At 45.5% G+C, this 25,227-nt stretch overlaps 1 protein-coding gene across 2 annotated transcripts in view; it reads left to right on the top strand.

The window, feature by feature from the left end:
• Positions 1-25,227, top strand: part of LOC144784285 (calcium-regulated heat stable protein 1-like) — a 159,098-nt gene that overhangs the window by 5,979 nt on the left and 127,892 nt on the right. The window contains exon 1 of one of the 2 annotated variants that reach the window (XM_078662969.1): positions 19,978-19,998. The exons of the other annotated variant lie outside the window; for it this stretch is intronic. The gene's annotated coding sequence lies outside the window, so the exon portion shown is untranslated. Of the gene's footprint in view, positions 1-19,977; positions 19,999-25,227 lie in introns of those variants that run through there. 2 annotated transcript variants of the gene reach the window in all.

Below are 25,227 nucleotides of genomic sequence, written 5' to 3'. Positions count from 1 at the left end.
GAAGAGAAGTATTGACAATCGAACCTCTTTGATTTCAGGCCACCCTAATCTTTCCGAAGCAGATGAGTCTCTTGCAATAAACATATATTGCATTGGAAGGTTTTCAGTTGAGACATCAAAGCCAATCGTTTGGCTGGGGCGTTCAAGACTCAACATCTTAACCATATCTGTGACGAATAGAAAGAAACCAGGATATCTTCCCCGGATCATCCCACCCCGTGATTCACTTGTGTGTCGTGATTGAGCATGGCAGAGCAATAAAATTATAGTATTGAGAATACTACGAGCATCCATAACTAACAACAAAAATAAGTAACGCAAAAATATGAACTACGCCAACAGGTGAAGAAACCGGGTCTGGAGTAGAGGGTCCACGTCGCTGTCAATCCTTCTAGACAGTAGCAAGGAAATGTAGATGCATGGGAGCCCCGCCACCCGAATAGACAAGCGTGACTTCCAGGCATCTCGAGGTGAGGGAGAGGGGTGGTCAGCCAAAAAGCACTGCACCCCGGAGTCAAACCTGTCTCCTCACAAGGGGTCAGTCCGATGGTAGGACTGGCTAAACAGCAGTGTGACCATTCCAGAGCGACCACGGAAAAGGGAGACCTTCCAATTCCTCACTTCACCGCTGAGTCTGGCGACGCTCCCCTATTAGTAAGCTGAGTCGGCAAGGCAGACCTCTCTCTGAGACTCGCCTTCACCGATGGTCTTCTAGTTTTATTCCTGTTCCGAGGTCTGGATCTGCAGACTGTGAAGATGAGGGAAGCGGCTGCTGCAACCGTGAGTTTGATCCCTCCAGGGCTAGGCCCAGGATTGGCACCACCTCCGACAATGTGCGGACCACATGCATTTTTTTCGCCACAAGCAAAAGTGAGGCAGAATGGGTGCCCCCACTTACAACTAATCCCTTCCTCCCATAGGAAAAATGTAGCTCGTTTCAGGGCCCTGTGTCGTTGCAGCATAATGAAGGATATTTCCGGGTAGAGCCAGATTTTGTTTCCCTCTGAAGTGATATGGGGTAAGTCCCGTACTGCTGAAATAAATGACTCCCTTTGACGGTAACTATGGGGACATGTTGGAATGTCCTGCAAGGACCCAGGTTGCCCAGACAGACAGCCAGCCCGATGTGTGCGTGGGGTCAAAGATCACGTCCTTGTCGGCTAGGCCAGGTACTATATAACGAAAGATTATGTAATCCTCCAGTTTACCTGCAACAGAACTCCTTTAATGCGGATGTTAGATCCGTGGGATCTGTTTTGCAATTCCTCCAAATAGTAATTGAGAGCTGTGTTCTGGTCCTGGAGCTCGAGAATCTGGCTGAGCAAACTTTCAGCTCCTCCTTTCCTGCATCAGCTCTCTGTTCCAACATTTCTACTCGCTTCCCCAGGTTGTTCATGTCCTTGCAGATTTCTTTAACTTCACAGGACACCTCTTGGCGCAGATTCGCGGTATCGACTCTTAGATTGTGGAAGAGGGATGCCATGAAGCTTCGGGTAACTGGGTCCTCATCTCCCATGCTGGTAGCTTGTGAGGATTGTGAGGGGGACAGTGAAGGTGGGCTGCAGTCTTTTTCGTGTTCTGCTTTCTTGGCAGGAGTCTTTGAGAGCAACTCCCCAATAAAAGGGTCTAATTTGCCTCGCAGCACAGTGCAGTCATGGTCACTGCATCATGAGAAGCGTGGAGAAACAAAGGCAAGGGTAGTGAGTCCCCAAGATCGCAGACATGCCCACTCAGTTCAAAAGTCTCTTGCCAGACCGTACTCTCCTTTGTCCAGCTGCTAGGCCCCATATATGCAGAGAAGCAGGGTCCCCACTCCCCACTCCCGAGTCCTGGCAAACGAGGAAGAAACGGACCTCTATGTGAAAATCAACAAGCAGCATGCAGGGGAGTAGGCACCCAGGCCTCTGGCACCCCCAGGCAAGGGCAACACACCCAACAGGTCCGCAGAGCAATAGAGACCTCTGCCCCAAACTTCTATGGTGGACGCGCGCCTCTGTCTACAGTCCGTAGGACCGTGGATCGTGCCTGGCTAAAAAAAGGTGCGTTCTCTGCCGTCGTCGGTTGCGGGCCAGGCATATGGTCGTCACGGCCTCCATGCACTGCAGGCTCCTACTGCTGCAGAGATATCGGGCCGCTTTAGAGTGGATCTCACCCGACTCCTACCTTTGTCGTCGGGCTTCTATACTCGCTATCCCGGGCATCGCTTACCTCTTCAAAACGCCACCCACGCCCCATAGGTGTCTGCAGCGCTCCTCCAACTCCTCACTCCAGGATGGTCCAGCGATCCACTGTGCTTTGACGAGCAGTTCAGTGAAGTACAGGGCTTCCCCTGGGTCGGAAGCTCAAGCCGCCATCTTGGCAGCGGCTCGCAGGCTCAGCTTTCTTCCTTCCCTTCACTCCAGCAGCGGCTGCTCTGGGACAGCCAATACCTTTGCTTTGCAGACCTCCCCGATATCCCGCCTCTTTGATTTTATTTATTCATTTATTATGCATCTTGTAACGCGCAAACTAAAACCCGAAGGTGTCAAGGCGCCTAACAAAAAGATCAAAAAGCAGGGCACAACTACTCATACGCTTGTACAAAAAGGCGTGTTTTGAGGGCAGCTCTGAAGGTCTGAAGGGAGAGGAGGGACCTGAGCTCTAATGGAAGATCGTTCCACCATTTGGTAGCCAAAAGGGAAAAAGCCCTACCACCCCATCTGGCTTTCCGAATGCGAGGGATGTGGAGAAAAAGATGATTGGAGGAGCGGAGGTTCCTGCCAGGATTGTAGTAGGTCAGGATGGATCCAATGCCTGTAGGGCTACTTTTCGCCAAGGCCTTATAGACCATACACATGGACTTAAAGACTATCCGCTCCTTTATCGGAAGCCAATGAAGCTGCTTCCTGGCCAGCGTGGCCGAAGAGCGTCGGGGAAGATCGAGGACAAATCTGGCTGCCGCATTCTGGACTACCTGCAAGCGCTGCAGCTGACTCTTATTCAGTCCAGCATACAGCGCATTGCAGTAGTCCAGACGAGAACCCAGAAGGGCGACAGCAAGTTGCCTTCTTGCCTGCAGGGAAAGGTAGTTCCTAATTTTCCTAAGAACGTAGATTATACCCCAACAGGTAGATACCGTCCTGTTGACCTGTTGGCACATATCAAGAATAGGGTCAATCATCACCCCGAGATTTTTAGCCGAGGAGGTAGGTTTAGGGCAGGAACCCAACGAGTCAGGCCACCACTCCATGGACCAAATGTCTTCCCTTCCGCCGAACACCATCACCTCCGTCTTCTCCCCATTCAATTTCAGTGAGTTGTAAATCATCCACTGGCCGACAGCCTCCATGCAAGATCTAAATCTGGAGGCTGTCAGCTCAGTTGACTGGGAGAGAGACACGAGGATCTGGGTGTCATCCGCGTAGGGAACTACCTCCATCCCAAAAGATCTAATAAGTCTGGCAAGGGGGGTCACATAGATGTTAAAAAGGGTGGGACTAAGCGCCGACCCTTGAGGGACCCCACATTGCACAGACAGGGATGGAGATAGAAATTTTCCCAGCATTACCCTCTGCTCTCTATGATAGAGAAAAGAGGAGAGCAACCCCAGGGCTGCCCCCCAGGCCCCAATCTCACCCAGTCGGGATGTTAAGACACGGGGAGATAGGGTATCGAAGGCAGCCGTGAGGTCCAGGAGGATCAGGAGGGATGTCCGACCCTCATCCACACTCATACGGATGGAATCGAGCACCAGGGTGAGGGCAGACTCGGTGCTATGTTCCCTCCTGAAACCATGCTGGGCAGGGTCCAGGCAGCCCGAATTCTCCACAAAGGCAGCTAGATGCCCATTTAGATGGGACTCAAGCATCTTTGCAGGGGCCGGCAGCAGTGAGATGGGGCGGAAGTTTTTTAATACCCCGGGATCTAGGGAGGGTTTCTTAAGAAGAGGTTTTACCACAGCATTTTTCCACTGCTGTGGAAAGACACCCTCCCTCATTGCCCCATTCATGATCTCAAGTAAAGGGGGTAAAAGAGATCCTCTACACTGCTTCATGATCTTAAGAGGGCAAGCATCTAGCGGAGACCCTGACTTCGTTTTCTCAAGCAGCGTATCAAGATCTTGTAGGGAGAGCGGAGGAAAAGATTCCAGATAGCCGGCCAAGGGAAGCTCCGCTGAGGAGACATCCGGGACCACAGTAGCCGGTGGCTCAGCCGTTGAAAGCCTCTGTGACTCCAGGGAAGTATAGATGTCCGATATTTTGGACTGAAAGAAGAGAGCTATGTCATTGCAGAGCTCCTGAGATGGAATGACAGGATCGGGGACCTGAAGAGATGTGAGAGAGTCCACGATCCTGAAGAGCTCTTTGGGAGATGAAAGGGAGGAAGTCAGGGCCACAAAGTAGTCTTGTTTGGTCCCGATGACTTCCAACTTATATCTCTTAAGCAGGGTTTTATGAGCTTCCCTGTCTTTGAGATCCCAACTGGCATGCCATCGACGCTCCTGTCTCCTTACTTCCTGTCTAAGGAGTCTGAGTTGTTCAGAGAACCAAGGGGCTGATGGTCTTTTCCTGGCTGAATAGCAGGACCGAGCCGACGCCAGTTCGTCCAAGGCCTCTGTAAGAATGTTATCATAATGCGGCACCGCCGAAGAGGGATCCATCTCCCGAATAGAAGACAAACTAGGAATCCACGGGTCAAAGGAGTGTTCCCCGATGTTTTTAAGATTCCTACGTACTTCAAAAGTACTCGGAACTTTCCTGAGAATTTCGTGGCTAAGGAGGGCCACGTTGAAAGGAACGGCCAGGTGGTCTGACCAGGAAAGGGAGAAAGGATCCGTTACTGACAGTCTCTGATCGTTAGAGAAAATCCCATCGAGCGTATGACCAGCTCGGTGGGTGGGTCCTTTCACCAGTTGGGTGAGTCCACATGCTGTCAGTGCTTCCAGCAACGCGGAGGTGTCATGGGACTCCAATAACTCTAAGTGAAAATTAAAATCACCCAGAATCGTTAGATTCTCACGGCCAAAGTAGGGCTCCAGGAACTGAAGCAGTTTTAAGCTAAAATCTGCTCTAGGACCGGGCGGACGATAGACCAGAATCCCGTTAAATGGAGAGATATAGGAGTCATGTAATGAAAAATACAACACCTGGATAGCATCCTTGGGGTCAGATAAAGGCATAGTATGACATTGAAAACTGTCTCTATGCAGGATAGCTAATCCACCACCGACCCGGCCTATTCTGTCCTGCCGAGTCAAGCAATACCCATCTGGGACTGCTTCGATGAGGTCTGGACCCGATGAGTCCTTGGCCCACGTTTCCGTAATAAAAACCCATGTCGGGTTCTTCTCCAAAACAAGCTCCTTAAAAACAATGTTGTTTTTAATGAGTGAGCGCGCATTAAGGAGCAGGCAATTTACGCTCAGTTCACTAGGAGCTACTAGCGAGCAAGGCTCCCGAGGGGGGGACGGGAGGGGCAGAATTCACGCCGGACGGGTCTATCTGGAAGCACCCACATCCCTTGAACACGGGGAGGTCTTCAGGAGTGATTCTATGGAAGCATGGTGCAGTGATAGGTCGAAGGCGTAAGATATCCTGTAAAGAATATTTCAATACACCGTGCCCCACTATGTCCGACCTATAGGTCCAGCCGTCCAGCCCGTCCTCAGCGCGGACGGGCGCAGACGGGCTGGACTCTGGCGTGACTCTGGCGTGGCTGCGGCGGACACGCTGCGCGCACACGCTGCGCGCCATAGGTACTGATAGATATAGGGCTCTTAGCCAGTCCACCTGACTGCTAGAGCGCGGGTCGCTGCAAACTAACCTTGTCCCTATCCAAGATGGCGCCCACCGATGACTCGGCGCGAGGGTCCGGCCCGCTAAACAGCGGTGAGGGGAACAGTTTAAATGCAGCAATGCGGTGAGGAGAATTAAAAACAGGGAATAACTGTATGACAAATAAAATAACACAAATACAAAATGGGTCAAGTTAAAATACAAGTAGCGCGAGTACAAGCGCTGAAAGGCGGGACCAGCAAGAGGGAGAGCTCCTAACTGTGTCCCTTAAATAGTATGAGCCGACGAACTGTCTCTAGCCAGTCCACCTGACTGCTAGAGCGCGGGTCGCTGCAAACTAACCTTGTCCCTATCCAAGATGGCGCCCACCGATGACTCGGCGCGAGGGTCCGGCCCGCTAAACAGCGGTGAGGGGAACAGTTTAAATGCAGCAATGCGGTGAGGAGAATTAAAAACAGGGAATAACTGTATGACAAATAAAATAACACAAATACAAAACGGGTACGATTTCCCATTACCTGGTTCCGCCTGCGGCTTAGTGATTGCACCGAGCTCCGTGGTGATGCTACTACACATGCCATGCATTGGGTGTTCATTTTTTAATTTGAGGTTGTGTGTATATTTGTGTATATGTATGTATGTATGTGTGTGTGTGTGTGTGTGTGTGTGTGTGTATGTATATATGTATATATATATATTCCACAGCTTGGCTCAAAGTTTCTGTAATCCAATGGCGCTCCATTCACCGGTGCCGAACTGCTAAGCAGAGCCCTGCTTTTGGTTATATTATCCAACTCCCTTACACGAAGGAAAAAAGTTCGCACTCACAGAAGATATCTTTCCCAGTTATTCTTTTATTCGTCAAATTACAGCATTCCAAGTACAAAACCAACGCGTTTCGCAACCCACCGGTCGCTTGTTCACGGTAAGAACAAGCGACCGGTGGGTTGCGAAACGCGTTGGTTTTGTACTTGGAATGCTGCAATTTGACGAATAAAAGAATAGCTGGGAAAGATATCTTCTGTGAGAGCGAACTTTTTTCCTTCGTGTAAGGGAGTTGGATAATATATATATATATATATATATATATATATATATACATACACACTGTGTGTGTGTGTATATATATGTGTGTATCAATATTAGTGTATGTGTAACGTGCAATAGGAAGATTTTTATTAGCAGTAAATAGTTGTAAGTGTATTTTAAACACAAAATGTTACGTAGATTGATATTCTTATCATAATTTTAATGGTATTACATAATTGTAAGTATTTAGCATTTTTGTTAGACTATGGTCTATATAAATTTGCTTACTACTGAGATCAGTTCAGACCGCCCCACTAGTGGTGCTTCCCCCAGTTTGAAGACCTGTTCTAAAGTCGAGCAAACAAGATCCATCTCTTCAGTGTAACCTGACCATGTGGGTCAGTGAATGTGCTATTGACTTGAGGAGCTACTTTGGAGTTAGTCAGCCTTCCTTCCCCTTCGCTCAAGTGCAATTGTTTAAAAAATTTTTTTTTTATTAAAGTAAAATAAACGTCTTATAATCATACTGTTGGAGTTTAGGAATTACTTTCAGGGTCTACTCATACTTTGTCCTTTTTAGGTCTTGCCTGAGCCAGCGCATTCGCTGCTCTGCTAGACATTTAGTAAGTGGGGTTTTTGAAGTGCTACCCCATGCTTTTGCTGGCCTAGCGCTTGCAGTTACGTGTGCGTGCACGGGCGCACCCGCCAGCTTTCACCGCCCGACGCGCCACCTGGACCGCGATCAGTTTCACTTTCGCGTTCCACTTTTGCGCACGCACAACTCTCTTTTGCGTTTGCGCGTCTTATTTAAACCAACATTACCGGCTTGTTTTTAACAAATAAATTGAGCACGCAGCAGCGGCGAGGGCAAGCTGCGTTCTCGTCTTAGGTTACTTATTTTAATTTGGCCTGCCTCTTTGCTCGTTGACTTCGGTTTACTTGTGAAATGAAACTTTGTTGAGTCGCTTTATCTCCGTTTCTCTTCCTTCACCACTCCCACAACACTGCTTCAGTTGCTTCATGCCCCTTAATCTCCCGTGCCTCCCACTTACCCCTCCCACAACACTGCTCGCAGGACCCCACCACCCCTCCCAGGCTACTGGTATTTTGCTTGGTTTTTTGTTACTTTACTGTTTTGCTCGTATTTTTGTTACTTTACAAATGCTTTTCTTTATATAGCGCACCTCCGCAATGGGCTCCGCTTTGTATTTTTTTTCGCAAGGCCTCTTGTAACAAGCCTTATCTAGCTCATGCTGGAGAGCCGCCTCCCTCTCGGGTAGCATCCCCCACATAAAGCAGTATGCACACTCTAACACCTCTCAAACGTCATGTGACATGCAGCTAGCTAGCTGTCCGTGGATTCATCCTCAAGGTCTGTGGCACGCATTTACAGCAGCAGATTGTGTTCTTTGTCTCTTTGTTTTATCCCAAGGAACCCACCATTGTTGTCTCGGGGGCTTGTGTACTGTTCACACTTGTTTTTACAGCCCTACAGATGGCCAACATAATGATATCAAGCTTACAGGCAATCCTTTTGACTGAATATCCTTGAAGACTGCTCACGGGGTAATGCCCCCCACCCTGCAGCGCACTCTGTGTGACAACGGTTCTGCTTTTAAAGGGGCAAAATAAATGCAATTCAGTGGAGAAAACTGGTTGTGACATTTCATTTCCATCACTGGCAAACAGCAAATTTGCAAGGTTGTGTTCCGATGCATTTGGCTGCATTCACATGCAATCTATATCATATCTGAGGATCTTTTGTGTATCCTGAATGTGTCTTTCTGAGTTTTGGAAACATGACTGAGACCCATAGTAAGATTCGCTAATGCCATTAGGAAACAAACCTAGTTTGTTCTCCTTTCTTTTACATAAATGGTCTAGGAGTGTTGAGTTTTATTGAAAAACGATATTCAAATCCTGTGCAGTAGTACAAGAAAACTGATAGACTGCACACTTTGTGTTGATAAATTTGGAGTCAGCAGTTCTAGACCTTTGTTGTAAACTGGACTTAAATTAAATGACCTAGGGGAGGTCATCTGATCTTACAGTGCATCACTTCCTTTATGGGCAAAACATTCAGAAAGAGAATCCACCACCTGCAAGATTTTTAAACCTGTACAGTTCCAAATTTCTTCAGACCTTCACCTTTGTGAAGACGAGACGTAGATCACACGCACAGATTGGTGCAGTAGGCACTCCGCCCACAGATCAAGCTCATGAGATACAGACTGGACACACAGTGAGCTGCTGCATCTGCAACAAGAATCAACTCATTCATACATTTGCCCAGTTCCTTTATGCTACATAGAATGGCATTGCTAACGGACGAAGTAACAGAGAACATTTTATCAAAGAATGTGGAGTGATGGCGTTTCTTTTATATGGTACTCGCAGGCTACCATATAAATCTTGGTGATGACCTATAGTTATGCTAACATTTAACCATTTGGCGCTTGAAGTGTGATTTTCAAAATGTTTGTGTGTGTAAATAACGAGGTACCAAGCTCTGTGGTTAAATCCTGTTGAAGGACACTCCCTCGCGATTTCTCTACTTCTCATGTTTTGCACTTGCTATTTAAAGTAACGAACACGACTTGTTAATAAAAAAATAACCTCGCTCCTTTGTCACTTATATCCTTTTCGTTATATCTCTCAGCTCCTTCCATGTTCAAATCACTGTCACTCCCTTCTCCCTCACCTGATTTTATCTCCTTTCTCTCACACGATTTTATCTCCTTTCTCTCTCTTTCTCGCCCATTTGTTTCCCTTCTTTCTAAACTTTCAGCCCCTGCACTGACACCCATAGAGGTGTCCCTCTATCTTTCTTCCTTGCTGATTATTTTGTCACTTTTAGGCAGCCATTTCCTGTAGTTCATTGAACACCTTGCTGTCCTTGTTCTATCTGCTCCTAAAGGTTAGTGAAGGCTCCCTCAGTTTCCTTAATTCTCCAGGGGTAAGTGTGGTTGAGCAGGCGATCACGTGGTGTGATGCTTCATTTCAGATGCAAATTAAATTAGGTTATTGCCTTTGGTATAGGTCAGCGTCCAGTCTATACTATTTATCGTAAGAAACCAAAACAAACGGAAGTGTACTTCCAGAGATATTACTCAGATATGCTTTACATAGTGTCTTCTAACATAACTAGCATTGGCATAGCAAATAAGTCTCGCCTTTGGGACCATATAAGTGTTTACCCATGCAACAGTTGATGATGTTGAACCAAGGATAATGTGCTGCATAACTAAATACTTATAAGGGCCCAAAAGCGAGACCTATTGGCTATGTCAATGCTTGTTAGGTTGATCATTCGAGATCTCTTGTGTATATACTTTAGTATATATTTTATGTACTTTGTGGGCTCTGGAGATCAGCCCTAGGACATGTCTGCTTCCGCATAGGGACTTGTTTTTCTGTTCAACTGCCTCTATTTAACTTTTTTGATAGAAAACGACCAGCAGAGGTCTGTAAAATACCAGAATCACTTTAGCATATTCCAGATTATAGTCCATAGAAATGGTCTTCCATGAGCACCCGTAGACAATATTTTTTTCAAATCTTGTATTTTCAGTGATATGACCACCGAAGGCCCTGATTTTATATTAAAAAATAAGCGTTGGACTATACCAATTCCAGCTGAAAGGCAATATTCTCTCCATATGTTCCCATACCTGGCGTGCCATGCAGTTTGGTGCTTACTTTCCCTCCATGTTAAAGAGCTGTAGATGTTTCAGCACCCAGGCTAATGTGATGCATAGCTATATGCATATAAGGTCCCAAAGGCCAGGTTGATTGCATTGCAAATGCTTGTTATGTTTGTTTTATTTGCCACAGGAGCAGACTCTGATCTGTAAAGATAACGTTCTTAAGTTGCCACTAAATTGCTGCACAAATGCTTAGGATTTGTAATATTTGTATTAGTTATTTGCATGTTCTGTTATTTAAATTTTTTAAATGGCTTCTGGAGTACACACTGTGCCAGCCATACTACCCATCAGTAACTGTTTTCTTTTAAATAGTCGCTCACCTTTGAATGCTGCCTTTGACATGAACGGAAACTTTAAAGTCCTCAGTTTTGAAAGCTTGGCATCTATTGGAAGAGTTTCCAGGATCAGCTTGTTGTTGGAATATAGTGTTATCGCCTTTCTTTGTGTCTGAGCAGCCAGGGAAAGTAATTCCCTCTCATCTGGTATGGTTACAGTGATTGAGTTTCCTACCTTGTGCTAGCTGTACCTTTTGTGAAGCTCTTCCTGAGGCTTATGAAATATTAATTACAGATCCTGTGTAGCATAGATGGAATTGGTTCTGTTGTAAGGTGTTCATTTCTGAAGTTGACCTATATGCATGAAGCAGTTTCTATTTAATGGCAGTGCTGATAGTTGTGACTGCTGATGGGAGTGAGCTATCTGGTTTCATGATCTTTTTAACATTTTATGTTTTAACCTCTTACACTTACTTTTCTTCTCCCTTCACGTGTATGTTCTTTTGCTTAACACCACACAAGCTGCAGTTGGAGCTGCTTTAACAGCGGCGGTCGCCATAAACAAAGTGTAGTGGGGTCGGGCGTGGGTATTTTGAAAATATTTTTAAAAACGTACCTTTTGCCGCTAGCCGCTCATCTTCCTTTGTGCTGGTCCCAGCAGCCTCTGAGACAGACTCCCTGTCCAATCACCACGTGGATTGTTCTGAACACGCAGAAAAGGTGCCCTGCTCCGACCAGAGTGTCTGTGGGGTTTCTACAACCCTCCTGCTCAATGCAGCTGGGATGGAGAAAACCTAAGTGTGCATGTGTATTTTGAGACAGCCGGCCAAACCACATATGTGCACTTAGGGAATGGAGTGCACTAGCAGTCCTTCCTCCTCCCCCTCCCCCCTCCCTCCCATACCTCAGCCCGTCCCTCCCAACAGCTCTGGCTAAGTGCTGGCAAATGTAAATTAAAACGATATAAGAACATCTTCTTAATTTACATTTGCTGGCTCTGAGCCAGGCAGTGGGGCGACGCCATTGCGGAGGAACCGTCACTGTGCTTGAAGACTTCCCTTATAGGGTACCTTCCTGTTGCGATCACTGTTTTAGGAACATGATTTCAGCACTTCATATTGTTTTTGGCAGCACTTACGACGTATCACAGAGGTGTATTTAGACTGCTAAATCCTTTTGGAGATCTATTAAGTAAGGTGCTTGGGTGAGGTATGTGGAATTGTAACTGATGTATTAATTGATGCACATTTAGTGGGAAGAACAATCTTCACATACATTCAATCACCAACTGGTAACATGGTTAAGTGACTTAACTTTCGTACATCCCATTACAATGTTTTATTGTACTTGAGCTTTCATGTCTACTTTAAAATGTGACTATGCGAAAGTTTAAGAGCATGCATGTAATGAAAGTAAGTGCAGTGGTTACTAAATACTAGGAGCAGACCAAATCCATGTTGCTCATTTTTAGGTCTAGCCCACATAAGGCAACACATGCTCTGTCCGTTACAATGCGTATTGAGGATTAACAAGAACATAGTGACTTGGAGCCCACCCATTGATGGCCATTGGCTGGCTTCCTTGTCACTCTTATTTGCCAAATTCTTTTTGGTGTCCCAGCTTATCAATCTTTTGTTTGTCCCTTCGATGGAGCATTTCCTTTTACAATCTCCTTTGATTGACTGGCATTACTGCTTCCACTGCTTGTTTTTCAAGCCCTACTCTTTAGGTCGAAGCCTACCAGACGGGGTAATTGTCTAGTTTGCTAAAGACATCTTGGGGCAATAAAGAAAGCTTCAGTGGGAATTAATTCCAGCCATTGCTTACCATTGGCCTTTTGGTTTGGTACTCACATTTTCTGGCTTTCTATTTGCGGGTTTGGTTTTAGACTGCCCAAGGTGATTTATTTTCTTTCTAGCACTCAACATTTGAATGAACTGTGCAAGTATTTCAGACTATATCCCAATTATGAACAAACACATTAACCACTTTTTTGTTAATAAGTGTTCATTTTGAAGTGTGTTGGAAGCAAATATTTTTTTATGATCAAAACTTTAGATGATGCCTTTTCCACACTTTGCTTGTGTGCTGTATAGTTTTATTAGCAAAAGTGTATGTCTGTGCAAATGTAATGGTCATTTCAATTGAAAATGTGTTGTCTATAATGACAGCGTGCTACCACACCATGCATACTCCAATCTATGCCACTCTACCCTGCACCACTCCACTTTACATCACTCAACTGCGCCACTCCATTCTACCACCCTAATCTGCTCTGCACAACTCTACTCTATGCCACTTCTCAATACTGCACTCTACGGCACTGCACTTTACTCTGTAGTCTACTTCACTCTATGCCTCTCTACCCTGCGCCAGTGCACTCTACGTCACTGTGCTCTACACCACTACAGTCCACTTCAATGTACTCTGCACAACTCCACCCCACTCTGCAACACTGCACTCACCGCCACTCTACTCTGCACCACTGCACTCTATACCACTTTACGCCGTTACACTCCATGCCACAGCACTCTATGCTAAGCACCAGCGTCATTTTGTCAGCGCACACATGCATGGTGCGCGTGTACTAAATGATCCGTCAAAGGTTGGTTTAAAAAAATAACTTTAGCCGTGCTGCACGTCATTGAGGAGGCTGTGCTGCGTGGCTAAAAACCTTTGGTCAAACCAATAGGTCAGATAGGCGAGATCTGCTTCTTTCTTCCAGTGAACCAAATTTCTTGATTTCCCTGCAGAGTTTGACCATTTCAATAACCATAAGCAGATGTTCTGCCTGAATTTACAAATGGCGAGCAAGTTTAGTGTTTAAAGGAAGTAAAAATGACTGGACCAAAGCAGCGGAGGAAAGTATTAAATAGCACTGTAGGCGATAAACACAACTGGCACTGCTTGAGCGACTAATCTGTTCCATTGGTAGATCAGTTGCAGGCATTAACACCAAGACAGGTAAAATAAGACTGAGGAAAAATGCTTTCGCGAGGAGTAGGGACAGTGCAGTTTTCAATTAACTTGCTTTTTTATACCTTCAGAAATGTTGAGCATATAAATAGTTTGAGAGATTCTTTCATTGTTTTTGGCATTTAATTACGATCGTCATTTCTGAAGATTTCTTGGGCTTCCTTGTAGATATGCCCATAGCAATATACTTTTGAAGAAGTAAGCCCCATAACAGATCGGATTTTCAACATCCAGAAAGAGGATACAAGTGTTTTTCAGGTCGAGCCTAAAGCAGCGCATGCGCTGCCCTAGTAAAACTACCTCTTGGAATCAACATTGCCACGTGGGAAGCAATGCTAAATAATCCCAACTCTCAGTATGCCAAGTATCTAAAACTGTCCCTCGAGGCTACTGAACTTGCATGTTTGTGGCAAACTGAGCTACCGGTACCATCATTCAAGCTAGTTGTTAAAAAAGCTGCAAATAGGCACTCGCTGGTCAACGATAAGTCGATCTTCAGTCACCGAGCACATGCCTGGATGCTAATTCAATCATACAACATGCTCAAACCCGCAGCATGTCTTGGGCTTTCCTTTTCTTCATATGTCAAATCGAAATACCTCAACCTAAGGATGGGTAACCTGCCGACAAACGCAGATTAACCGGACTGGAGGAAACCTGACACCAAGGAGTGTGATCTATGTGGCAATGCAAAACAAGACTTCATCCATCTACTTTGCATCTGTCCTGCACTGGATCAGGAACGACGGCACTACGACGGCACTGGCTTAAGGCAAAGTTTATTGAACATGGAATAAGTACCTGTCGTTACGCCGTTATGCAAGTCCTGTGTGCAGCAGATCCACAATTTATCTGCAGATCAGTTAAATTTGTCATGAGGTTTGAGAGCAAAAGGGGTGTCGCTGCATAAAGCTGAAAATTAAGATTCACTGTCATGCAAGAAGTTGCACCCGCCATTCTTCCTTGCCAGTCAATGGATACAGTGGAGGAAGATGAGTCAAACTCACCGTTCCACAACTAGTTAATGGACATCATAAAATCAAATTGACTAGGCACTGGACGTTCTTTGATAAAATGTAGTTTATTAATATTGCGAAGTCTAAACTATGAATGCATATTGACTAGTTCTAAACTGATGCTATTAATACATGTTTTTTTAAAATTTGTAATGGTTTTTACTAACTATACAATAAAGTTTTTACACCTCTTGGAATCGCTCTGGACTTTTTACGCGCTCGTGCGTGGGCAAAGTGGGGTAAGTTTATTATTACTTATGAGCTACACGTATAGGACAGCGAACACGCAAGGACCCCTCAGCTGCCAGCACAGTTACAGCTACAGTTCATATGCCAACTCAATAAACCCAACATTCCATGGGCACCGCATCATAACATTCTAACACAGAATACACAGTGCTGAGAGTTCACGAAGGCTGAATACTCCAACTTGCATGTAATGTATTACACATCTTCCCTTGTCAACCAAACACAGCATTACATATTGTCTGCTCACAAAAATACGGTGACACCAAACGGAGTAGAACTGGTACGAACACACCACAGCAACCAGATATTGAAAACCCTAAAAATAGTACAACTTTTCCATAACTTCTTGAGCGAAACCTGCTTGGCTTACTTATCGTTCTGGAAGTCTTTCATTTATTAGAAATTTGACACTGACCACTAACATTGTGAGAGAAACCCATATTATTTTGTACAACCATGTCATCAACATCATGAGATACTGCAAAAGGATCAGGTATGTTACCAATCTTAACACCTTTTGCCAGTGTCCACCACTGATTTATTTTTTTCTTTTCCGTTCTTTTTGTTGGGTTTTGTAAACATATGATACAGCTTTAGCACAACACATTTGTCATAATATCATGGATAATGGTTAGTCCAAATTTCAACAGTTAGAATAGGTTTTTTTTAACTTGTTTTTATTTTGGAGTATACAGCCATCGGTACATATTTTTATCGCACGTAAACGTATTGTGCACGAATGATGTCATATCAAAGTACAATTTGTGGATTTAAGCTCCCACCCTGGATCTATGATGCCCCCAGGACAATCTGAAGTTCGGACCCTGTAGGACTTCATGAAGTACGTTTAAAAATGCTGGGAGTGTTGTACACCCAAGATAAGATAAACAGTTGGCAATGACGCGCAAAAGAGATAAACAAGAATCTAAAAAGAAGAGAAGACCTAGGCAGCACTCCTTCGTCCGGATGGACCCATAGTACACTGTGTAACAAGTTGACCAGGCCGCCCCATGCAGCATCTGTTCCAATCTATGGCCTTCCGGTGGCATGGATATGTCTGTGCTTCAATCGCGTTAAAAATGGATTTCCCTTGGTGGTTGATTGCACTTTCTAACAGCTCTGTGTGCTGACTCAATGGTATCAGCCCCTGTGTTAGAACTTAAACATTCCCAATTGAGCCTACATTCATACAAGAAATAAGTAAAAAACTAGTATTTTATTTTTATAAAACCATAGACGACATAATAAACATTTGACGTTCAATTAAAAAACTAATTGCAATATTACAAATACATCAAATAGTTTTGCACATTATAGAGTAATATCTCGTCAAGAAAAAGGGGGAGAAAAACCAATTCTGTAAACTTATGTTAAGCAATAAAAAGGGACAATTCTATACCAAAGCTACATGAAATATATACTGACAAGCGAATAACAGAGAGACACAAAAAGACAATATATTTTTTCATTAGAAACGCACATCAGGGTAAACCATTTTTCTTGGCTGATCCTAAATATACTTAATATTTTTTATCTATAGGATGAGCTGTTCCCCTCGATTGCGTAAAAAGCAGCGTCGACGCGTTTCGATGGTTAGAAATGATACTCAATTCATGACATTAAGCAATTTCTTCAAATGAGATCAGCTTATTTCAGACTCACTGTGTTCACAGATGATAGTAGACCCTTTGAGTCGTAGTACTGCTGTATCTACCGTCCGGTCTCTGTGAGGCTCGGCTGAGCCCCAGACATTCTAGCTAGCACTGTGCTAACATTGTACAGTTAGGATAGGTATGTGCCCGACTAGATCTGGACACATTGAGCAATTACGTCTCCACCGGAGTTTTTATTAGTACCACGTAAATGTAGAGCCTTTGGATGATCATCATAAGGATTAAGACGAGCAACACTATATAAACTTGTAGCAGTGGTCATTTTATTAAATTAAGATTGAACATCTGACCGGGCTAGGATACATCCAATCACTACCATTCAGTCTGAAGTCTTTTCTTGAACTTTTAAGACATATAGCCTCTAGTTGATAATAAGAAGTATCAAGAAAAGTACACTACAATTAACACGCAGCAGTGGTCAACAAATGTGACTAAGGTATAGTTGTGATCGGCGGTTGAACAACTGACCTGTCCTTGTATGTGTGTCTTTAAAACGAGGCATTGTTTGGACATGTGTATTCACATTACGTTTTGGGAGTGCACTTTTGAAGGGCTGTATTCGATGTATCTTTCACACTGTTACTAAATACAACAAGCATTGAAAATGCAATAGGTCTCGCAATAGAAGAGTTTGACCTTTTGGTTTTGCAAATGGATGAGTGGCGTTGCGTGGATGAGTGGCGTTGCGTGGATGAGTGGCGTTGCGTGGATGAGTGGCGTTGCGTGGATGAGTGGCGTTGCGTGGATGAGTGGCGTTGCGTGGGTGAGTGGCGTTGCGTGGGTGAGTGGCGTTGCGTGGGTGAGTGGCGTTGCGTGGGTGAGTGGCGTTGCGTGGGTGAGTGGCGTTGCGTGGGTGAGTGGCGTTGCGTGTGTGAGTGGCGTTGCGTGGGTGAGTGGCGTTGCGTGGGTGAGTGGCGTTGCGTGGGTGAGTGGCGTTGCGTGGGTGAGTGGGGTTGCGTGGGTGAGTGGGGTTGCGTGGGTGAGTGGCGTTGCGTCGATGAGTTGCGTTGCGTGTGTGAGTGGCGTTGCTGTGTGTGAATTGCTGGTTGGGGGAGTGGGGGGGTGGGCGGGGGAGCAGCAGGCAGATGCGAGTGGAGCGCGCGCTGGAGAGGGAGGGGGTGGGAGGACTAGGCAGCGGGAGAGAGGGAGAAAGGAGTGCACGTGCATATAGCAGGACTGGGACATTACATTGTGAGCTGCACATTTGGTAAAGATGTATCTTAAAATATTTTTTCTCATGTAGCACTTTTATTTATATTACGGCGAATATGTGCACCGCATGCTGTAAAATACTATTTTTGCTCTTGATAATGTTGGACTTCACACTGTTGGCTAATAATGAAACACTTATGTGCCTGCATAACAGCCTGTTGCCTTGCCCGTTAATTCTGGTCGTTTGCCATAGGAACGTCCGGGATGCATTTTGTGCACAATTAATATTTTAGCACTCATTCATTAGGTAAGGGACACTACCGCAGTCACTGGAAACACGACACAAGGGAAGCGGAGCCTGTTCTCTGCTGCTGTACAGTGCTTTCACATTTGTGCGAGGAAAAAAAAACAAGGGGGCAGGGAGAGAACAGACGAGTGGAGGGAGGGAAGGGGTGTGCGGTGAGAGAAAGGGGAGAGCGGACAACTCAGAGGTAAGGGACAGAGAGAAGTAGAGAACGGAAAAAATATGGAAAGGAGGAAACACGGGGAATCGAGAGGGAAAGAAGAGATGGCGAAGCAGAGGGAAGGGGAGAGAAAAAGGTGAAGTAAGAGGGATAAGGAGAGACAAAAGGAGGGCATTAATGTGGGGAGGGGGGAGGAGAAGTGCGACACGGCCGCAGCAGGGGGCGGAGCGGGGAGAGCGTCAGGGGCCTTTGAAGTGAAGCTAAGCTTCACTTCAAAGGAGTGGGAGGAGTGCTGCTGGGGAACAGATGGCGATTTGATGCTGTGCACGCGCATTTTAGGTCAATGCGCTTGCGCATTGACCTAAAAGCGCGCGGGCACAGCACCAAATCGCCAGTCTAGGCAAACCTTGGGTAAACCTTGTTTAAGCGCCTATAGTCTCGCTTCTCTCAATGCGCATGCGCATTGATGGGTCACGAGACCTAAAAATTGATCATACCGGCTTTGAAATTCCAATATAGACCGTATTCAGAGTGAACACGGTGCTGTGTTCAGATACAGGCTTGTTCATAACAAGCTTTACTTCCGTCTATCGGCACTAGTGTGCCATGTAGTGTCTAAGCTTCTAAAGGGAGACCTGTTGCGCATGCGTGTTTTGGAAGACACGCACGCTCAATCAGGAAGTAGCAGACTATGGTGCGCGCAGGCGCATGATGTCCCCCCACGGCGAGAACGCCGATTGAATACAATATCCCCACCAGCTGATTCTCATTTGAGTGAGACTCCTCCAATCAGCGTCGGTATAAAGACGCGGCCCATACCTACCGTCGGCGCCTCCCCTTCGGCTTTGGACTACGCCGAGAGGTACCGACGGATAGGTAAGCTTGCTATACGTATTGAATGTTATTTTGGTGGTTCTGGGAGCAGTAGCGCTGTTTTAACTGATCAGCGTTTTCATTACTTCTAGCTCAAATAGCAGATACTCAGAGCCTTAGTGTAGACCTTTTCCAAACAATCACTAGGATTTAGAGGAGCCCCCATTAGCATTTACACGCCTGCTATTGAGAGAGGCTGTCGTTTATAGCAGAGGGTATTGCATCATATTTTATATAGGTGCAGTAACCTTTCTAGACATGCTAGAGGATTGCTTTCAGAGTTCTAAGCATTGAGTGTGACCACCTTGGTCTCCACTGCGCGGCGGGCTTTGTGGGCAACCTAGAAAACAGAGTTCTTTAAAACCTATTTTTCCCTTTTTTTAAAAAAACATTTAGAAAGAAATTGGTTGTGACATTTATCATGCCTTTGAAAGTGTCCTTGTTTATATGTTTAGAGCGGGGCCTCATTCTCCGAGCCGTTGCCGGGTGAGGTGAGGCTATCTTCCCACACATAGTTGGGTAAGTCCATTTAAAAATACTTTCTATAAATTCACAGATTATCTGATGGCGACTATTACAGCGCAGTTATAATATTGTGGCTATCATAGTAATGATTGGCAAAGCTGAGTTCTCCTGACTATCATGTTGTTGCACATCTCTGTGTTTGCAAATTTCACATCATTGTGCTTTTTATTAAAGTGAGCTTAACTTTCATGACTGTACTTTGATATGGCAAAAAAAACCAAAACATTTTTCTCTGATTGTTACAGGGATAACATCCTCCACATTCGCATCGACTAAGAGGATACGGTAGGATGGTCCTCTTGACCATTTTGTCACTACTCACAGGCAAAATATTGTCTGCTGGATTTCATCTAATCACGTTTGAGTTTTTGTCACTTCCAATAGTGTATTTTGCAGTAGCATACTAGTTAGCTTGGCCCTGATGAATGCCGGTGAATTTCCACCTTACGGCAGAAACATGTTGGCCTGAATGATTACCAAGCAAAGTTGACAGTGATTTTATCACACTGTTCTTACACTGTTTTCTTAATCTGACGTCCAGGTGAATATTATTAAATTTCTCCATTTGCCTTGACCGTCATTTTAAAACACACCACTCACTTTTTCTTTCATTGCACTGCATTACATCAGCACCGCCAGTGGTGAGGACACTTCTATCCTCTGAACTATGGCCTAGTGATACAAAGCCAGTACATCAGGGCTTGGGGACACAGACCTAGTTCAAGATGTCCTACATGATGAGGCTCCGCCACATGGGTGGGCTGATAGGACTTATATCAGTGTTTTAAGTGTCTCTCCATCATGTGGTAGCTGATGCACTGCACTCCCAGTGTGCCGCGGTTGGTGATAGTCTTTTTTACTCAGCCAATTTAGACCTTCAAGTTTCTTTGTTGTTTATGTAGTTTCATTAGGGGTATTAACTTGGATGGTCGTTAAACATAGTCCCTTTGACCCTCCTCTGAAAGTTGTTGTTTTTCTGTACTGAGCATCCTTGGCTGCGGGTCTTTTATCTCTAAGCACCACACAGCCAGTGTTGCTTTGCTATCCGCTCACTCAGTTTATCTTGCTGCCCGTGGTAGTTTGCTGACTATGGCTGACTTCGGTGGGCTTGCGTTTGATGACGAGGATCTGAATACTATCCTCACCAATAATCCTAGCATACTAGATGACCTACCCTCGACATCCAATACCTCCACAGAGGATGATTGGGTAACCCTGTTGAATTTGAAGAAGAATCATTCCCGTATTTCCCTACACGGAGTGATAATGAATGAGTACCTACATGGTAAGTGTGCACCGTCAGGTTTGATTGTAACTACCACACCTCGACTTTTTCTAACTGATAAAGAATTTATGAGAGATTGGGCGCTAATCGCGTGGCGTTGCACTCACGATTGGCTTATATTGATCATTAAAACCGCCAAGAAAGCAGGCGACGCCATACTTATCGAGATTCAAGTACTGGAGGGCCAAATCAATGCGGCCAGCCGTCCTGTGTTATTCAAGAAGAATATGGATGAGACCAACAAAACTAATAAAGAGTACCGAGATAACATTCTGCTGAACAAAGTTGACAAGTTCAAGAAAGATCTGGCGCGTTTTTCAATGGAATCAGCCTATGCCTATACAAGTGACTCCTATATAGCTCCTGTTACCGACTCTAAAGGAAAGAGATACGGGTCTAATTATTCATCTTCTCGCTCCGATTCTGGTTCAAGCGACCAAGGTAATTCAAATTCAGGTACCTCCAACAGAGGTAGAGGCAGAGGCTTCCAGAGAAGACCAAATAGAGGGCGTGGAGCACAATACTATTCCAATCCAAGTTTCTTTGTTGTTTATGTAGAAATGATATTCCATCTTTTTCAAGACAAAAAATATACATCTCTCTTATTTAAAGGCACTGGTTGGTTGCCAATTTCTCTTGTTTCCTGTGGGCAGATACAATCGAATAATTGTTTTACAATAGGGCAATCAAACTGTCTCATGTATCAATTTGTATTTAGGCATAAAAACATAGAAAGCCAAATTAACTTATTCCAAATGCAAGGTACACTTAAATCCTAGAAATAATTTTCCAGGGTACAGTTTACAAATCATAACCTTGTATATTAAAAATACATTCACAGTTTTCTATTGTGTTCTAGCAAAAGGGCTCTACCACATTTCTCTTGTATCCCTTACAACTCCATTAAACTCATTATTTTATCTCATGGATGAAAAAATGGAAAGGGTGACAACCGTCCTAATAGTATTGAACTCTGTTTTTTCAGACATAAGAAAAGGTGGAACATTTAGGGCTGAAGTCATAATTTGAATTTACCTTATCTCCTATTAATCCATCCTCTCATTTATCGATCTGGTGTGCATATCTCGATCCCTATATTCCTCAGGTTTCTACAAATGAGTTATCATAGTCTAAAATGAATGCACCAACCACTCGGGACCTTCCTCTTTATATTTAAGACAGCCAGCCTGTTTCTTACCTTCAGATTAGACACCACATGGGGGGCAGGTATTTCTATTATCTTCTTTGGTGCAAATATTTTCAGCGTTATATGGAAGGTTAATGCCGGTTTGCATCTAAGGAAAAATACCTTATATTTATTCTGTTTGCTTACTTATTTAGGCACCCTAACGCATGTCTGGTAGGCACATAACTGCTTGCCATCGTTCTTTACCTGCTGGGGGTCCGGTATTGTGCAATGTACAATCTTCCTTGGAGTCCAGGAGCACGTGATTCGTTCCTTTTTGTACATAACTCCCTCGAATACACTCTGTCTGTTGGGGAGAGGCTTATTTTAGTTTTCTTCATTATTCATTACAGCTTGCATAAGATTTGTGTTATATTCACACAAGCAGAGGTGGCGTTAAAAAAAAAACCTCACCTGTTCGCGCTGCCTACTGTGAACGGGTGCTTTCCACCTCCCTGGATCTTTTAAATTCCTGTAATTCTCAGGATAGGTAGTGTTGCCGGTATTGCTTCACTACAGTCATGTTTACATGGGGACCATCTAACCCCCCACCCCCTCCGGAGGGGGGTTCCCCATCATCCTGCACCAAACCAGAGGTCAAAACTGGCTATTCAGAATACATACATCTGTCACCCCCATCACCCCGCCCCAACCACAAGCTGACGATGGTCAATCGGACAGGGCATCCGGTATCTTCTGCGACTGTGTCCCTGAGCTCCCTGTCTGGGACAGGCCACCCGCGTCCCCTCGCGGTTGCCCGGCCATCTGTAGTTTCTCCAGATCACATCTCCAGATCATAGTCGTCATTCTCGCCAGTGCGAACGAAGCATAAACGTCGCTCCTCTGCTGCTCCCCATTCATGCATGTCTGCTTTCCATCTAGTCTGCTTAAGGGGTTCGTCCAATGCATAGCTATGCAGCATTTGGCTAGTACAAGTCCTAGTAGTGTATATTTGTGTTGCAATTGTGTCCTAGATTTGGGAACTGGTAGAACCCCGAAAAGACAATGTTTGACAGTCTCGACCTGAATACCCGTGGCTTCCCGGAGAGTCCCCTGTACATTTGACCTGTAGGCCCGAAGCCGGGTACAATCCCATGTCATATGCGCAAACATCGTGGGCATGGCGCTACAGCATGAACATGTCGGGGAACATACTGCTCTAAACCGTGCCAACTGATTTAGGGGTCGGGAATGTGTGGTACAGGTAGTGAAATTGCGCGAGTTAGAAGCGAGTATTGATGGCCACCTCCCGAACCTTGCACATTTTTCCATTCCCCCCAGTAAGAGCTAACAGTGGATCCTCTGACTACCTGTTCGGACCTGGGAAACGTCAACTCTACGGTCTGCCATCAGAGCCTCATACAGGTGGGAAATCAGACCCCTGAGGGAGCCCGGGTCGAGTATTTTCAACAAGGTACGAGATTCTAAGGGAAAATAGGGCCATATTTCACTGGCGTTTTGCAAAAATTATCCTTCTGAGATCTAAAAGAATTCTCTAGCATCAGTGAAGGAGAGAAGGGACCCGTTGTGGTAAAAGTTACCTGCCGCTAGATGGCCACAGTCGAGCCGTCCAGTCCATCACAGACTGTATATAACGGAAGCTATGGAGCCACTGCATAGTGAGCATTTGTGTGTAAGGAGACCTATGCAAGACTAGGGTATCCGCCCGTTTCCAGGCCCACGCAACCTGACGAACCACAAATGGATAATCTAGGGGAGTCCTGTGTCCCATCATAAGACATCTTTGGAGATTAGCCTCCCGCTCCCATTCCGCCAAGAGTTCCTTCTCCATATTTGGGCCTTCCAGGCACCACTGTGCCACATATTGGAGGAGGACTGCAAGATAATAATGGGGCAGGTCTGGGAGGCCCAGCCCCCACAGACCCAAAATCAGTTCAGAATCTCTTAATTTTACCCTGCTACATTTTCTAGCACTTACCAAAGAGATACGGGGACTGTTAAGGGTGTTTAAGGTAGTCATGGAAATTAAGCAAAAGTAGTTTTAAAAGACATGGAAGCAGCGCTGCAGCAGGACCATCCTGGCTAAAGCTACAAGCCCCATAATAGACTGGGCGATTCCAGAAGCTAACAGAAGACTTTTAACCCGAAAGAACCTCTCCCATTTTCAACTTGTACTGAGCCTTGACAAAGTGCGCAACCTGAATACACAGCTAACGGAAATAGTCTAATTCCCAACTAAACTCCAGCCGGGGTGGGAGGGGGTCGACAGTCTCTTTCCCAATCAGTGTCACCAGCGGGAACATAACAGACTTCTGATTGTTGACCTTATGCCCCGATGCTGCTCCAAATGCATACAAGACCTCCAAAAGGGACGTCCTTAGGGGCCAACTACCCCTCCTATTAACTCCAGTAAGTCCCATACAGCAGGATTGCTGAGGCCGGATAGCAAGCCACGCATCCTTTGTCCACCACTCTGCAAACACACCTCCTGGTGCACTGGTAGTAGTGGGGGTGAAGTCCCCATGGCTATAAAGGGCTCTTGAGTGCCAACTGCCCTGCCAGTTACCTCCAGCAAACTCGGTCGGTTTTCTGAGAGGTTTTCGGTGGCCACGCCCTCTTTATCCTCCACTCTGCAAACGCCCCTCCTGGCACACTAATATTTGGGGAATGAAGTCCAATTAGCCCTTGAGGGTCCTTGGGGGCCAACTAGCCCTCCTGTTACCTCCAGTAATGCCCACCCAGCTGGATTTCTGAGAGCTGTTGGTAGGCCACGCCTCCTTTCTCCACCACTCTGCAGACGCACCCGATGCCGTGCTGCTTGGGGGAAGAAGTCCACTGTAGTCCTGAGGCTTTAAGGAGGCAAGGGGACGTCATCCCACCAACAGTGCGCCAAGAGACGCGTTTGCAGAGTGGTGGAGGAAGGCCTCAGACCACGTCTTACAATCCCACTACGTGGAGCTTACTGGCGGTAACAGGAGGTCTTCATGGCATCAAAGGACTCCTCCCAATAGGAGCGCGCCAGGAGGTGCATTTGCAGAGTATTGGAGAAAGGCAGCTGGGCCTGAGGGTGTTTTTTTTGTTT

This window comes from Lissotriton helveticus, chromosome 10 (genome assembly GCF_964261635.1).
Source record: "Lissotriton helveticus chromosome 10, aLisHel1.1, whole genome shotgun sequence".
Lineage (NCBI taxonomy): Eukaryota > Metazoa > Chordata > Amphibia > Caudata > Salamandridae > Lissotriton > Lissotriton helveticus.
Note: the sequence above shows the minus strand (reverse complement) of the source record. Positions and strands in the feature narration are given on the sequence as shown.